Source organism: Mustela erminea, chromosome 14 (genome assembly GCF_009829155.1).
Source record: "Mustela erminea isolate mMusErm1 chromosome 14, mMusErm1.Pri, whole genome shotgun sequence".
Classification (NCBI taxonomy): domain Eukaryota; kingdom Metazoa; phylum Chordata; class Mammalia; order Carnivora; family Mustelidae; genus Mustela; species Mustela erminea.
The window spans coordinates 29,240,337-29,255,103 of NC_045627.1; the positions used below are offsets into that span (position 1 = coordinate 29,240,337).

Here is a 14,767-nt window from a genome sequence, read left to right on the forward strand (position 1 = left end):
CTGAAAGATTAACAGCCAATAAAAAGAGCATTGGTGGAAGATGAGTGCTAATTTTAGGCAACAGCAGACTATTTCCTCATGCAAGTCCTTCCCTCCCTCCTTCCATTAAGAATTGAGGGGCCACAAAGGCTTTGTCTTAAGGTAGGATGACAGAGAGAGGTGATTTTCTCAAGTCAGAGAAGGAGACAAACATGGAATTTTTATAACATGTAATATTTGCTAGTATTTAAGTAGACTTTGGTGGCATCTTGGCTGGTGTTCAGAGACTTGAAATCATCTTGCTTGTAAAGAGTCACTAAAAGGAGCTATTAAATTGTGCTTCTTGAATTACATTTAGCTGCAAAGCATTGGTTCTGTCTTGGCCTTGTAAATGATAACACCTATTATCTAGATGTTCTCCATCCACATCCCACCTGAGGAAAAAATCAAATTGGGTTTGAATTTCAGTTGAGACAAACTATATTAATAATACCTTTCATTATTAAAAGAAATCTTGACCGCTTCCATGCACGGAGCTTGCCCCATTGAAGGGGTGGGTTATTTGTAAGACGGGTACGAAAAGGGAGCCTTTAAATTGTAGGCGACATAGGTGATGTATTTGCTTTTCTTGAGCATGAACCTGGTCATAATCCAAATTGTATTTTTTAAACCCCTTTCTGTTCAAATTATTTCACCAACCATTAGAAACCTTTAGAAATTTCAGGCTTGAACATGATGAAATAAAAATCATCACTTCCGCGACTGGGGCATAAACACCTCCAAAGTGTGGAGTTTGTGGGGTTCTTTGCATTTTAATTCTTTGTCCCTTGGGCTCTGTAGTTCTGTTTGGAGCCACCATCCCTGCTTCACCTGGGGTCTTATCTCCTGGCTTCTGCACCAGAGCATAAGACTGGGAGCAACTGGGGCGTGATGCCTGTCACGGTCACCAGTGAAAATGCATTGATGAGCAGTGTCTTCTGGCTCAGAAACTTCTGAACAGAAACTAAATAACGACTTTCTGAATTAACAGCTAAAGCAGAAGGCATTATTCTTGAATATCTGCTTGGTCACACATATGATACCCTTCCTGGGACCTTGGCTTTGAATGCTGGCCGCTGTGGCCTCTTTCTCCCTTAAGGAGATTTGATGGGGATGTGGAATACTGTCTCCCGTGAGCCGGGGACAGTGGACCTTGCTTAGGCTGCGGGGGCAGATGGAGGGTTTCACTCAGTCACCTGTGATGAAAAGCGGAAAATGAAAGCCAGGGTTCAGATCTGGCTCTCCTCGAACATATCTTCCTCTCTTGCTCGAATGAATGGAGTGTGATGCTGGAATGGTACTCCCGGTGCCATCGGGGTTTAACCTGAACCCTGTAACGGGGCTCCCTAGGTTCTCTGCCACCTGTTAGAGGGCCGAGCCTGCACTCCAGTCATGGTCCTTTAATCTTGTCATCTCCATCGGTCCATAGCTGTTAGAGCACCAGGGACTAAAGATGTGCCTCTTTCTTTTTGAGATGCCCACAGCAGACAGCCCTGGGCTCTGGGCTCAGCTCCATTCCACAAACCTCCTTAGCAGTGTGACTGTGGCAAGTCAGCTTATCTTTCTTATGTGTCAGTCTCCTCATCTGGAAAATGGGAATAATAGTAATAACTTCCCATAGAGAAGGAAAGAGATGTGTTCATGATCGACACACAGAAGGGGCAGAGGGAGGGATGGTGTTTTTATCTGCCTTGGGGGTGTCTGTGTACCCTTCAAAACTCAGCTCCAGCATTGCCTTCCTGAAGACTTTCTTGATACCGAGCGGCTGCTGGGAACTCACCGTGCTGTGATTCTTGTGCAATCACTTATTTATTTGTTCCCATGCCCACCACCCCTCCCAGGCTTCCCATCCTGAGAGGAGGGGCTCTAGCTCTTTGATTTTGGTCCTCCTGCCACTTCCTAATCCACAGGACTCGGTGTTTGACCAGTCAATGGATGGGTAGTAATTCTGACATCAAGTGTCAACCTTTCTCATGATGCAGAGGGCATAGATCTGTGAGCTGTACGTGTGATAAAGCTGGGCTGGTTTGTGAGTCTTTGTCCTGGGACCCCAAGGAGGGAGGAACTACAGAGAAATAAAACTACTGGCTTCACTGAGCCTAAAATTTGCTTCCTGAGGGGTTAACAGTGGAGAAGTGTGCTGATGAAGGATGTTTTATACAATGGCAGTCTCTTTCTGAGATTATCTTCCAAATAAGGCAAAATCAAGTTTCACTTTAGGGATTGTTTTGAACATGACACTGGAAGGGATACTTTAATAGCACAACCTGAAACGAGAAGTTTGCTTCTCTTTAGTTCATAAAATCACGAGGATTTTCAAGGCCACCAGCCCACTGGAGAGGCCCAGGGAGTCTCTCAGATTCTCATAAATCTGCCAGAGCCCCTCTCAGAGGTTTGGGGCCGCACCAAAGGTAGCTGGGGTATAGTGGGGACAGCACGATATTTCGTGCCAGAGGACCTGTCCCTATCATTAGCTGGGTAACCCTGAGCCGGTCATTCACTTTGTTGAGCTTTCTACATCCTCTTATATAAAATAGAGATATTCCTAATAGATTTCAAAGGGGGTTCTGGGAACATCGAGTGAATCCAAATGCTTGAGGGCGCTTTATAAATTCTGAAATGTTACCCAGATGAGTGATTAGACTATGCATAATGACCTACTTGTAAGTTTACAGTGTTAAGAAGGGGGTGTATGCAAGAAGGGGAGTTTCAGGGAGCTCTGGGGATTCCTGTAATCAACATTTGGGGGAGTAGTCCCCAAAATGCAATCAGAAAACACTAACCTCTTCAGGTGAGCCATGAATGACCAAAAAAAAAAAAAGATGGAGGAAAGAAGGGAGAGAAGTGAGAGAGGATTCTGTGGTAAAATAAATACAGGAATGGCAGCATATTGCCTCTTGCAGACTGAAATGCCCCTTTGCGCGTCAAAGGCTTCAAGAAGCCTGTCTGTGCCACTTTTGTTAAACTCAAGTGTTTTCCATACTATGGTACCCTTTCCCACATAACACTTGGCCATGTGCTCCCTTCTCTCCCAGGAACTCGTGTTGTGTGAAGTACTTTGGGAAACCACTTACAAAGCCGTCTTAATCGTGAACATCTATCGAGCGTTTACTGTGCCCTACACTAGCCTCAGTATTTTCATCGTTGAACTCATGTGTGCTCTCAGGAAGGCACTGTTTTTTATGTCCATTTTAGAGATTAGGATCCTGACGCTGTGAAGTTGTCACTCCCCAGATCCCACGGTTAGGAGCTGGCAAACCTCACGCCCTGCTGCTCTTTCATACATGCTACCTTGTTGAGTCCTACAGATGATTGAACTACAGGGCTCCTGCTTCCCAGACTCTCAAAGCAATTGATCTTCATGTTCGCCACTGTACTGGTACTGACGGTGGATAGACTACGGACGCCAATATTATGGACTATGTGATTTTTAAATGTGTAGCCTACTTTAAAGAGCTAAATTGTGTTACCAAGAGAAAAGAGTAATTCCCGTTTTCAGCCACAGTGCCCCCTCTGGTCCTCTGGTAGAAAGCGCTGACTTTTTTTTTTTTTTTTTTTTTTTTAAGATTTTATTTATTTATTTGACAGAGATCACAAGTAGGCAGAGAGGCAGGCAGAGAGAGAGGAGGAAGCAGGCTCCCTGCCGAGCAGAGAGCCCGATGTGGGGCTCGATTCCAGGACCCTGGGATCATGACTTGAACTGAAGGCAGAGGTTTAACCCACTGAGCCACCCAGGTGCCCCAGCGCTGACCCTTTTTTCTGCTTAATCCACCCCTCCCGTACTCCCCTTATCTGTACATCTGACTTGAGGATTTTTCAAACACTCTATAGTGTTTCAGACTGGGTTTCTGGTTCTTATTTTCATCCTGTCCCCAAACCCGCATCTCACCATCTGTTTCAATAGGTGCTTGAACACCTGGGATACTTGTTACAAAGCACCCATCCAGAGACCCGAGCCCAGATACTTTCCTTTTGCATGTTGGCAGGGTGGCCCAGGGATCTTTATCTAAACAAGCCCCTCAGCCGTTCTGATATGGCTGGCCCACAGAACAAATGTCCTCTCTTGGTTTTCATGGAAACTCAGAGTGTGGGGACATCCTGCTGAGTTACCACTTGCCAAACAAGAAGCCTGGAGGAGTATCGGTCAAGGTTGAGGCAGAACCAGATTTCCACTCCAAGGGCTCAACTGGAGAAATAGGAACAAAGGGAAGCCTTGCAGAGGTGTGGTTAGGATAAAGAAACAAGAAGGGGGGTTGAGGCACCCGGGGTCAGGTAACAGCAAGAAGCAAGGGTGGAAATACTGCTACCTGGTGAAGGCAGAAAGCAAGGAAGAAATACCCCAACTTCTCTCTTTCCACCATCTGCTTTCCTGTGGGTGTCTTCCATGTGCTGAATTAAGAAAAAGCCAGAGTGTAAGGAACCCCAGGAATGCAACCCTTAGGGGTCATACAGCAAGGTAGAGAGGCTAGACAAGGAGTAGAGGACACCAAATAGTGAATAATCAGAAAACATTAATTTGAAATATTAATTGAACGTTAATTGAAATTAACATCTGTTGAAAACTGACCATGTGCTCCATGTGCTTCACTTGTTAGGGATTCCGATGTGCTAGAGACCCTGCTCCTGCCCTTTGGAGAAAGGGGGACCTAGCATGAACAAATACACCCAGTCAAGTATGACAGAGTAACTGCACCTTGGAGTTAAACTGATTTTAATGATCCAAAATAACAGATTTCTGGAAGCAATAATCTGTTCTCCAGAATAGGAATCAGCAGAGATAGGCACTAAATAGATCAGATTTACTGTCCATGAAGTCTCTGTCACAACACAGCTCCCTAACTTTGCAACTCAGCTGCTGTCTCGGGAAAGCAGCCACACATATTGTCCATGCAGGAGCATGGCTGTGTTGCAATAAAACTTTATAAAAACAGGCTTCGGGCCAGATCTGGCCTATACTTGCCCAACCCTTGCTTAACATAAACCATCTCACAGAGATATCTAGAATAGGGGCACCTGGGTGGCTCAGTCGGTTAAATGTCGGACTTGATTTCAACTTAGGTCCTAAACTCAGGGTCGTGAGAGTAAGCCCTCCCTCTGTCGGGCCCTGGGCTCAGCACAGAGTCTGCTGTCCCTCTCACTCCCCTTGCTTGTACTCTCTCTCTCTCTCAAATAAATAAATAAGTAAATAAATAAAATCTCTTTTTGAAAAAAAAAATCTAAAATGGGGATCTGTAGCACTGGTTAACTCGTGATATGAAACCACGGAATTATAACTGGAATTAATGCATTAGTCACCTGCGATTTGTTTACTGCGTCTTTTATGAGAAAAGGGAAGTAGGTGTGGATCTTAGAGATTGAGGAAAGCCGGAATTTTACAGTGGAAATGATTTTCAGCAGATGATAGATATTATGGGAAATGTGCATAAACCAGATTCCTCCTCCTCCTGTCTTACATCAGCTTACTCACTACTAAGACTGTACAAAAGGAAGTTAAGACAGAGCCTATCCATATCATCAGCTTTCAATGACAGTTTTCCACCGTGCACTGTGAGAGCACATTAGAAGGTGCCAGAGTTTTTATATGACTGCAGTGGCGTGAGATTGAATAGTGGTTTCAGTTTCCAGTACATTTTATAAGTATCTCTTTCCTTCTGATGTTAAACTAATTTTCATATTGCACACACTAGAAAAAAGGAAAAGAAAAAAATACCCATTCTGAACAACTGATGTTCTCCTGGCATTGTGATAAAAAAAATAGAGCAGATGGTTTGTGGAAATGGCACCAGGTGAACTTGTAGTTAGAGCAGCAAAATAGGTATAACTCAGAGAGAGGGCTCTTACCAGGTTTTATAGTTGAAGCTTTCTGTTTTTTAATTTTACCTTATTTATTTATTTATTTTTAATCATTCACCAGAAAACCGGAAGTGGCAAGCAAGTATCTCTGCTGAGATAATGACACAGGGCCGCTTGCTACCATTTGGCCTTGCTTGGGAGTTTGGTTATTAGAACGATGAAGTAACAGCCCCCGGAGGCCTTCTCTCCAGGGTTGTTCTCTTCTTTCAGTTGTGTTTCTGAACCTCTTAGGATTGTGGGTCTGAGAGTTCAGGACTGAAAGTCATCATGGGGACTGTGGCAAATACTTAGAACAGCCCCAACTGTGCCGGTTGCCTCTTCAGGCCCTCTTCAGGCCCGGGCTAACTATCACAGGGTTCTTCCAGTTTCTTTTCTGGTGGATTCTCTACCACTGTGCCATCCAGTATGATAACCACCAGCCACAAGTGGCTTTGAAGCCTTCGAAGCGTAGCCTGTCCAAACAAAGAGAGACCATACATGTTAAACGTATACCAGAGTTCAGAAACTCAATATGGAAAAAAAATAATGTGAACTATCACTCTAGTAATTCTTTATATTGCCTATGTATTGAAATAATATTGTGAGTATACTGGGTTAGATAAAATTGTTTTTTTTGTTTGTTTGCTTGTTTGTTTTTTTTAAGAATATACCCTAGAGGGGCGCCCGGGTGGCTCAGTGGGTTAAAGCCTCTGTCTTCAGATCAGGTCATGATCCCAGGGTCCTGGGATTGAGCCCCACATCGGGCTCTCTTCTCAGCAGGGAGTCTGCTTCCTCCTCTCTTTCTGTCTGCCTCTCTGCCTACTTGTGATCTCTGTCAAATAAACAAATAAAATCTTAAAAAAAAAAAAAAATATATATATATATATATACGTATATATATATATATATATACCCTAGAGAAACACATACACTTGTCCTATGAAATAAGACAAAAATCTTTTCTTGGTAAACACATACATCATTGTGTTGTGTCCCTTAAATTAATACAATGGTAAATGTCAGTAATAGTTCAATAAAACTGAGAGGGGCAAAATAGTCATTGAATTTTCTTTTAATAGTAAAAAATTAAAGCCAAAAAAAGATAGGTTATTAAAGTTATTTCACATTTTCTTCTTACTTTTTAGATTTTATCTACATATTTGGCTTTAGATTTCCCAAACACTGTATGTAGACCTTTACCTGGTTTTCAGTGGACATCTGAATTTTCTCATCATCAGTTTGAGTTTTTTGTTAATAGGAGGTAGAAAATGTTAAACATGATATCAATGGTAATTGGCTGTAATTAAAATGAACATATATGATTTGATAAAAACCTTAAGTTTTAAAATCTGTATTTATTAAAGTATAACAGTTCTTAATAAATCATATGAAATGTTTATCCTTAGGTTTTATCTAATTTACTTCAAAAAAAAATCTGGTAGACCTTCAGAGCATTCCACCTAGATTTAAAGGGATCAGCATCATTAACCTTTATTGCTCTGGCTTTTCTGAATTCAGAGCGCCCTAACACAGGCCAAAGTACTCCATTTCTACTGCCAAGCTTCATTAACAGAAATATGTGGACGAAGAGAAAGAATAGAAGCGTCTGGTTTAAAGTGTCTAGATACAGCAATAGAGAAGGCTTCTTCAGAACTAGTATTTTGACTGTCTCTTTAGTGGGCCTAAGACCAGTGGGGAGACGTTAAAGAAGGAGACTGGCCATACCGAATACGGTCTCATCCCTGGGCATATGGACAGAAGAGGGAATGATCGAGATGTTGAGGATCTGTCCCATTTCTGTGAAGGTAGGCTACTACCTACCTAGGCTCCTACTTGCCTAGGAAAGTTCTCGTCTACCCTCTGGGTGGGGTTTACCACTTTGAAGACCACTGATTTAAGATGAGCCACTGTTACCAAAAAGGCCGTTGCCCTCTTTTCCTCATTAAGCTGCATCCAGAGCCCTGCGATAGTAAGACAGAAAACAACGCAATCTCTACCTACCACTTTCGTCACCGCAGGAGGTGAGCTCCCGGAAGTCAGTGCGGTCATGTGGAGGTGGGTCCAGCACTTTGAGGGTGGTCCACACACACTCCTCAAGTGATGAGATCATTAAAAAAAAAAAAAAAAAAAAAAATAGCTCCCAAAATGAAACGTCTGCCTTCATTCATGACCCTTCATCTGAAAAGGCCTAGCAGTCCCTGACAGCAGTGCTCTTTGCTGGACAACTTTCTCCAGTTTCCTTCAGCCTTTAGGAAGTACTCCTAGTCCAGAGCCTTGGGGGAACCCAGGACACAGCTGCTGTCGCTCCTGGACGGAAGGTCAGGTGCTTGACTGCAGGCAGCTACACTTGCGAGCGCACGTGCGGGGGTCTGGGCCCGCCATAAGAAATGAGAGCACCACTTCTGTGCCCTCCAGGAGTCTGTATTCTAGTTGTTGGTTGGACAGACACCTGTCCTCCTCCCAAGAATAACTAAGAGTGCCTTCAAACAGACAACAACCCCTGTGAGACATTTCCTTTTATATTGTATAAAATATGCATCGCATTGAACATTTAATTATTTTTTAATGTATGGTAGTGTTAAATATTCCTGTGATATTGCGTAAATGTCACCACTGTTTCCCGAACTTTCCCATCACCCCAAACAGAAGCTCTGTACCCATTAAGCAACAACTCCCCATTCCCTGTCCCCTCCTCCCACAAGCAGCCCCTGGCAACCTCTAGTCGACTCCGTCTGCAAGAACTGGCCTATTCTAGAAGCCGCATAGGAGTAGAATCATACAATATTGGTCCCTTGGTGTCTGGCTTATTTCACCTCTCATAATGTTTTCATTATGTAGCATGTGTCAGAACTTCGTGCCTTTTTATGGCTGAACGAGAGTCCTTTGTTTGTATATTCCACCTTTTGTCAAGCTGTTCATCTATTGGTGGACGGTTGGGCTGTTTCCCCTTTCTGACTCTTATGAATAATACTGCTATCAACATTGATGTGGAAGTATCAGTTTGAGTCCTTGTTTTCAATTCTTTTGGGTATATACCTAAAAGTGGAATTATTGGGTCATATAGTAATTCTCTATGTAACATTTAAGGAACTTCCAGACTGCTTTGCCCCACAGCTGTACCATTTTACATTCTCATTAGCAAAGAATGAGGGTTTTAACTTCTCCACATCCTCACCAACACTTGGAGTTTTTTGCCTTTATTTGTTTTTTAAATAATAGCAACCCTGGTGTGTGTGAAGTGGTTATCGCATTGTAGTTTTGATTTGCATTTCCCTGATGATTAATAAGGTCAAGCACTTTTTCATGTATCCTTTGTGTAACTTCCTTGGAGAAATATCTGTTCAAGACCTTTGCCCATTTTTTAACTGGATTGTTTGTCTTTTTGCTGTTGTGTAGGGGTTCTTTATATATTCTGGACATGTAATTTAGAAATACTTTCTCCCATTCTTTGGGTTGTCTCTTTACTTTTTTGACAGCGTCCTTTGATGCACAAAATTTTTTTTATTTTGATGATATCCAGTTTATCTATTTTTTAATTCTTCTTGCCTGTGTTTTTGTGAAATCCAAAGTCATAATAACAGTTTCCTGCTATGTTTATAGCTTTGGCTCTTAAATCTGAGTCTTTGATCCATTTTGAGTTCATGTTTGTATGTAGTGGGGCTGTAAAGGCCAGTTCATTCTTTTCCTGTGAATATCTAGTTTTCCCTCACATCATTTGTTGGAAAGACTGTCCCCTCCCCATTGAATGGTCTTGGCTCCCTTGTCAAAAATAAGTTTACCATACGTTTGAAAGTTTACTTCTGGATTCTTTTTCCTGTTCAATCACATTTTATCCTTATGCTGGTGCCACACTGTTTTGGTTACTATAGCTTTGTAATGTGTTTTTAAATTGGGATGTGTGAGTCCTCCAGCTTTGTTCTTTTCCAGTATTGTTTTGACTATTTGAGATCCCTTGAAATTTCATATACCTTTGCCAGATGTTCCCATCTTTTAAAAATCACACAGTTAAAATGCAGGCAAACAAAGGAGAAAATAATCACATATAATCTCAAACCTAGAGGCATTCATCTACTAAGAATGCTTTTGAAACATTAAACAAAACAACACGAGATGCCACTTCACATCCTCTAGCATGGCTATCAAAAGACAAATAATAGCAAATGATGGAGAGGATGTAGAGATGCCAGAACCCTCATACACTGCTGGAGAGAAAGTAAAATGGCCCAGCCTCTTGGAAAACCAAGAAATTCCTCAACAGGTAAATACAGAATTACTATATGACCCAGCAATTCCCTTTCTGAGTATATACACAAGAGAAATAAAAACCCATGTCCATATGAAAACCTTTAAATAAATGTTCATAGCAGTATTTTTCATAGCCAAAAAGTATGAACAACAATAATATCTCATCACCTGATGGAACTGGTAAATAAAATGTGGCATATCGGTACAATGGAATATTATTCAACAATAAAAATAAATGAAATACTGATACACTTGACAATATATATGAACCTTGAAAACAGCATGCCAAGCAAAAGAAGCCAGTGACAAAGAACCACATACTGTATGATACTGTTTATATTTAATGTTCAGAATAAGCAAATAGATAGAGACATAAAGTAGGCTAAGCAGTTCCTAGGACTGCTGAGGGGCAGGGAGATGTGTGAGTAAGAGGGTTCAGACTTTTCTTTTTGGAAGAATGAAAGTATTCTAAATTTGATTGTAGTGATGGATGTACAAGTCCATGAATATACTAAAAGCTCGTACACTTCAAACAAATAAATTGTCTGATGTGTGACTTATAGCTCAGTAGCACTATTAAACAAAAGATATAGGTTTGAATATATTATTTCATATCTTAATTTTTTCTCACTCAATGTAACAATCTTTGCATGCCCTGACAGTTATTTGATTTTGCTATTTTTAAGGGCTACAGAGTTTTAATGAAAGTAGACGTACCATCCATTTTATACACATACACACACATATGTGTGTGTATAAAATGTGTATAAAATACATTTGATATATGTATAAAATATCTTCAAAATGCTAGGCATTAAGTAATCAATATTAGTCTGTCCTACACTATTTGATGTTTAGTTCTCCACACACTTGTGTATTTTTGTTGTTGTTGTTTCCCTATAAACCCTGTTGGAATTTACGGGTTTAGCCCGATCTGTGTTGACTACTTGTCCATGAAAGTCATAGCAAATAGCGATTGGTCATTTTGCTAAGGCACACATTTGGATCTTACACGCTGAGAGACTGATGTGTGGAAGTTAATTATTTTGCTATTGATCTATCCTGTATCACACCTTAATGAGGTTTATTCATGAGTTGTGGGAGCTCAGGAGGGTCTCTTAAATGTAAAGGGTTTATACAGCTGCTGCATAGTGGGATTACGGTTCTTGCAGTGATGGCAAGTGTAAGATACAACTTGAAAATGAAAATTCATATAGATTTATGAGGGGAAAGATGGCAGAAGTTATTACACTTTTTAAAACCAGTTGGACTAATGAGGTCAGGTTTCCTTCTCTTCCAGCAACTTTGTCATGGTCACCACAGGGCTGACTGAATCTCAGTTGTAGTTCCTCATCAGCCTAGAAAAGGTTGAGTTTAATGAAGTTCAAATCCAATATAACAGTCTTACTGGACCACTAGTAAATAAATAAATATGTATGATCGTCTCTGAGAAAACGTTTGGCACAATTTTTAGAGTAGGGAAAATTTTGTCTAAGCCCTGGTTCCCTGGGGTTCTCATGGGTCCTTTATATATTCTTCTTCAGATACTGAAATTCATTTATGCTGAAAGAGAATGACTAACTGTAGCCTAACAGTGTGTGAAGGGGAGGCGAGTTAGGTGGGTCGGACCCCTTAGAATCCCACTCCAAATGTGGTCACCACTTTCCCCACTTGAGAATCTGGCCACGTGGTCTCAAGAGGAGAGACACTTACTGCATAACCACCGTCACATGTGACACTCGCCTCCAGCTGACGTGAGCCGTATGGAAATAAGATGCAGAATTCTCAGAAGGAAATCCAGAATGGATCCTGAATGTGGCTTAGAATTCAGTGACCACTTGGGAGAACCTTGGAGGTGGAGCTGGCTGGCTTCCAGTGGGTTCGTTTGTAACTCAGAGCGATGGCAGTGTTTGGTTTTAGTTCAGCCTGGCATTGTTTTCTTTTCGGAGTGAGGAAGCAACAGTCAGGGTAAAAGCCAATATGAATGTTCTAACATGTATTTTTGTGTGTGTGCGTCCATGTATTTAAAGTGGCCGGCTTTGGGAAACAGCGAGTTAAAAGCCCCAGATTTTGCGTTTGAAATATTCTTTGTTTACAACCATGCACGGAGATATTTTCCCACATTTTCTTTTTTATAAGTTCTCCAGTGATGTTTCTGTGGCCTTTCCTGGGAAGAGCTGTCTTTCCATTTATCAGAACAAATGGCAAGCTGGGGACCATTTAAAGTCGTTTTTTTTTAGTTAATAAAGCCAATCTTCTTGTTCTGTTATGTTAAAAGTACATTATCTTTTTATTGCCAGCTCTCTATGGCTAGGTCTGTTTTCTGTCTTAGCAATCTCAGGGCTGCCCCACTTGCTTACTGGGTAGAGAATTACAAAATCAGCAAGGGTAGGGCAGCAGCAGCTGACTGACAGTACAAACCATTTCTCAAAATAACCACAACAGTGCAATCCTGATGTGTAATTTACGTCACAGTCTGTTTTTATGAAATAGTTTGTGGCATTTTCATTTCTATTCCGGATGGAATCTTGTGCTCTCTCCCTTTTAATCAGGCATTTAATTTATTTTTATTATTAATACTTTCCACTCCTTGTCTTGGCATGCTTCCAGTTGAACAGCTTTGATGAGGGGGGAGAAAAAAAAACAACCACCAACAACCCATCTTCCCCCACCCCAACTCTTCAACATCAGTTTAACTGCAAATGTATTTTCCCCTTTGATGTGTACTTACTTCGGGTACTAAGCTTACTGCCTTAGGAGAGATGTAGAAATATGGCGGGACGTGTTACACACGGACTCGGACTTGCATTCAGGAATTGATAAAGTTGATGTACAACTTTGGAATTTTAAATACTTTCAGCCAATCCAAGCTATGTAGTCATACGCACTGCTGCATTTTGCTTTTACAAATGTCTTTCTGTATAATGTTCTGTAATTAGAACAGGAAATCATTGAGTAACTGTAAGATGAATAAGAGCACTTAGACTGAAAGGAAAATTACCTTCCGAGAAATTATATTCTCTCTCTCTCTATTTTTTTTATTTCTTTCTTTCTTTCTTTCTTTTTTTTTTTTTTTTTGCTGCATGTTACAATATTGGTAATGATAGTAACAGCTGTAGCTGCTCTTATCTGTAGAATTTTCATGCCTAGGTTTTCTGAAATTTAAAAAAAAATGTTCCTTTTTGGTAATAATCAAAAATGAATGGACAGAAAATAGGAAATGCCTAATTATGACAAATATTCAGTGTCACAACAGAGCAGCAATTAAATGGAAACTTCAGTATAATTGTCAATAGCAGTAAGAATTGGACTGGTGCCAGGTACATAAAGTTGATGCTTCGCCGTTGGTTGGTTGCTAGGAGCAAGTTGAAAAGTATAAAGCTTTGAGAAAGGAATGCCTAATGTAATAAAGTAACAGAAAGAAGCATAAATCATTGTAAGAGCCTCTCGTATTGACATTATTTTACTTAAATTGTCTCAAAACTAGACATCAAGTTTTATAACATGAGCAAATTCATATTTGCTTGGGGAAAAAAAAGAACACGCTATGTTGTCTTTGAAGGACTGGGGACTTTGTGTCTCAAGCGTAGCCTTCATACATATTTGGAATCTTTTAAGTGAAAATCTTTAAATGTTTGTTTCTACTGGCATCCAAATGCATTTGCCCTAATACGATTAAGAGAACTAAAGGGCAAAATACTTGGCAGATTTTTCAGTTGAGGTAATTAGGTGCAGGAAGGAACATGCATACTTTTTCCACCAGGCTCTATAAAATCCTGGTGCAAAGATTTTTTTTAAAAGATTTTTTTTTTTTTAAGCTTACTGATTTTAGAAGTAGATTATAGTGGTTTTCAGTAAGCATAATAGTGTGATGTTTCCGAAACCAGCCTTCCCTTCTCCCCACCTCCCCCCAGAATGAAAAAGAAAGTTACATTTCTAAATGTTGTGTAAAAGATAAAAGCAGATTCCTCCTCCGGAATTTATGTTTTCCGTCTCCTGTGCGTTTGGCCACCATTATCTGTTTTAAAAAAAAATAGCATTATGGATATTTGAAAGTCAATGCTCCATTAATTCATTGTGTTTGCTATTTCATGCATCTCTCTTTGTATAAAGACAACTTGAGCAACGTGCTATTCAGAATGAATGCCTGCTCTTACCCTCTCCCCCCCCACCCCTTCCCCATTCCCAGCCCAACTCTGAGGATTAAAGCAATGGTATACAGTTACTGTTTGAAAAGCTTGGGTGGAGTCTCATGTTATAATTACAGTTTCTCTGTGGAATTCTGTTTTGGACCTTGAAAATATATAAATAAGTGAAAAATTGACATTGAGAGAGGTTAACAAAACGTGTAATTATGATATAAGCACAGGATTAGAGTAATTTTGGTTGAGCATTACAAGCAGTGTACTTTAGGTATTAACTTTTAATAGGCAAAATTCTTCTCATTGAAGTTGAAATGAGGTTTAGTAATTTTGGGTCTCTTATTCCCTTTGAATATTTCATTTAAAAATAGGCATTTTTTTTTTTTTTATTGGTGGAGGGGAGAATTGAGGAATAGGATGACATTTTAATAGAATATCATAATATGGTTGAAAATTTCAGTCTTTGGGACCAACAATTTATTGCTGATCATTTTCTGTGGACAGAAATCAAGTAGTGCCTACATAACCCA

General features: G+C 40.4%; 1 protein-coding gene across 2 annotated transcripts in view; it reads left to right on the plus strand.

The window, feature by feature from the left end:
• The window catches only part of ARID5B (AT-rich interaction domain 5B), a 177,312-nt gene that overhangs the window by 66,220 nt on the left and 96,325 nt on the right, over positions 1–14,767 (plus strand). The window contains exons 1-2 of one of the 2 annotated variants that reach the window (XM_032313598.1): positions 11,462–11,467; positions 11,592–11,596. The exons of the other annotated variant lie outside the window; for it this stretch is intronic. The gene's annotated coding sequence lies outside the window, so the exon portion shown is untranslated. Of the gene's footprint in view, positions 1–11,461; positions 11,468–11,591; positions 11,597–14,767 lie in introns of those variants that run through there. 2 annotated transcript variants of the gene reach the window in all.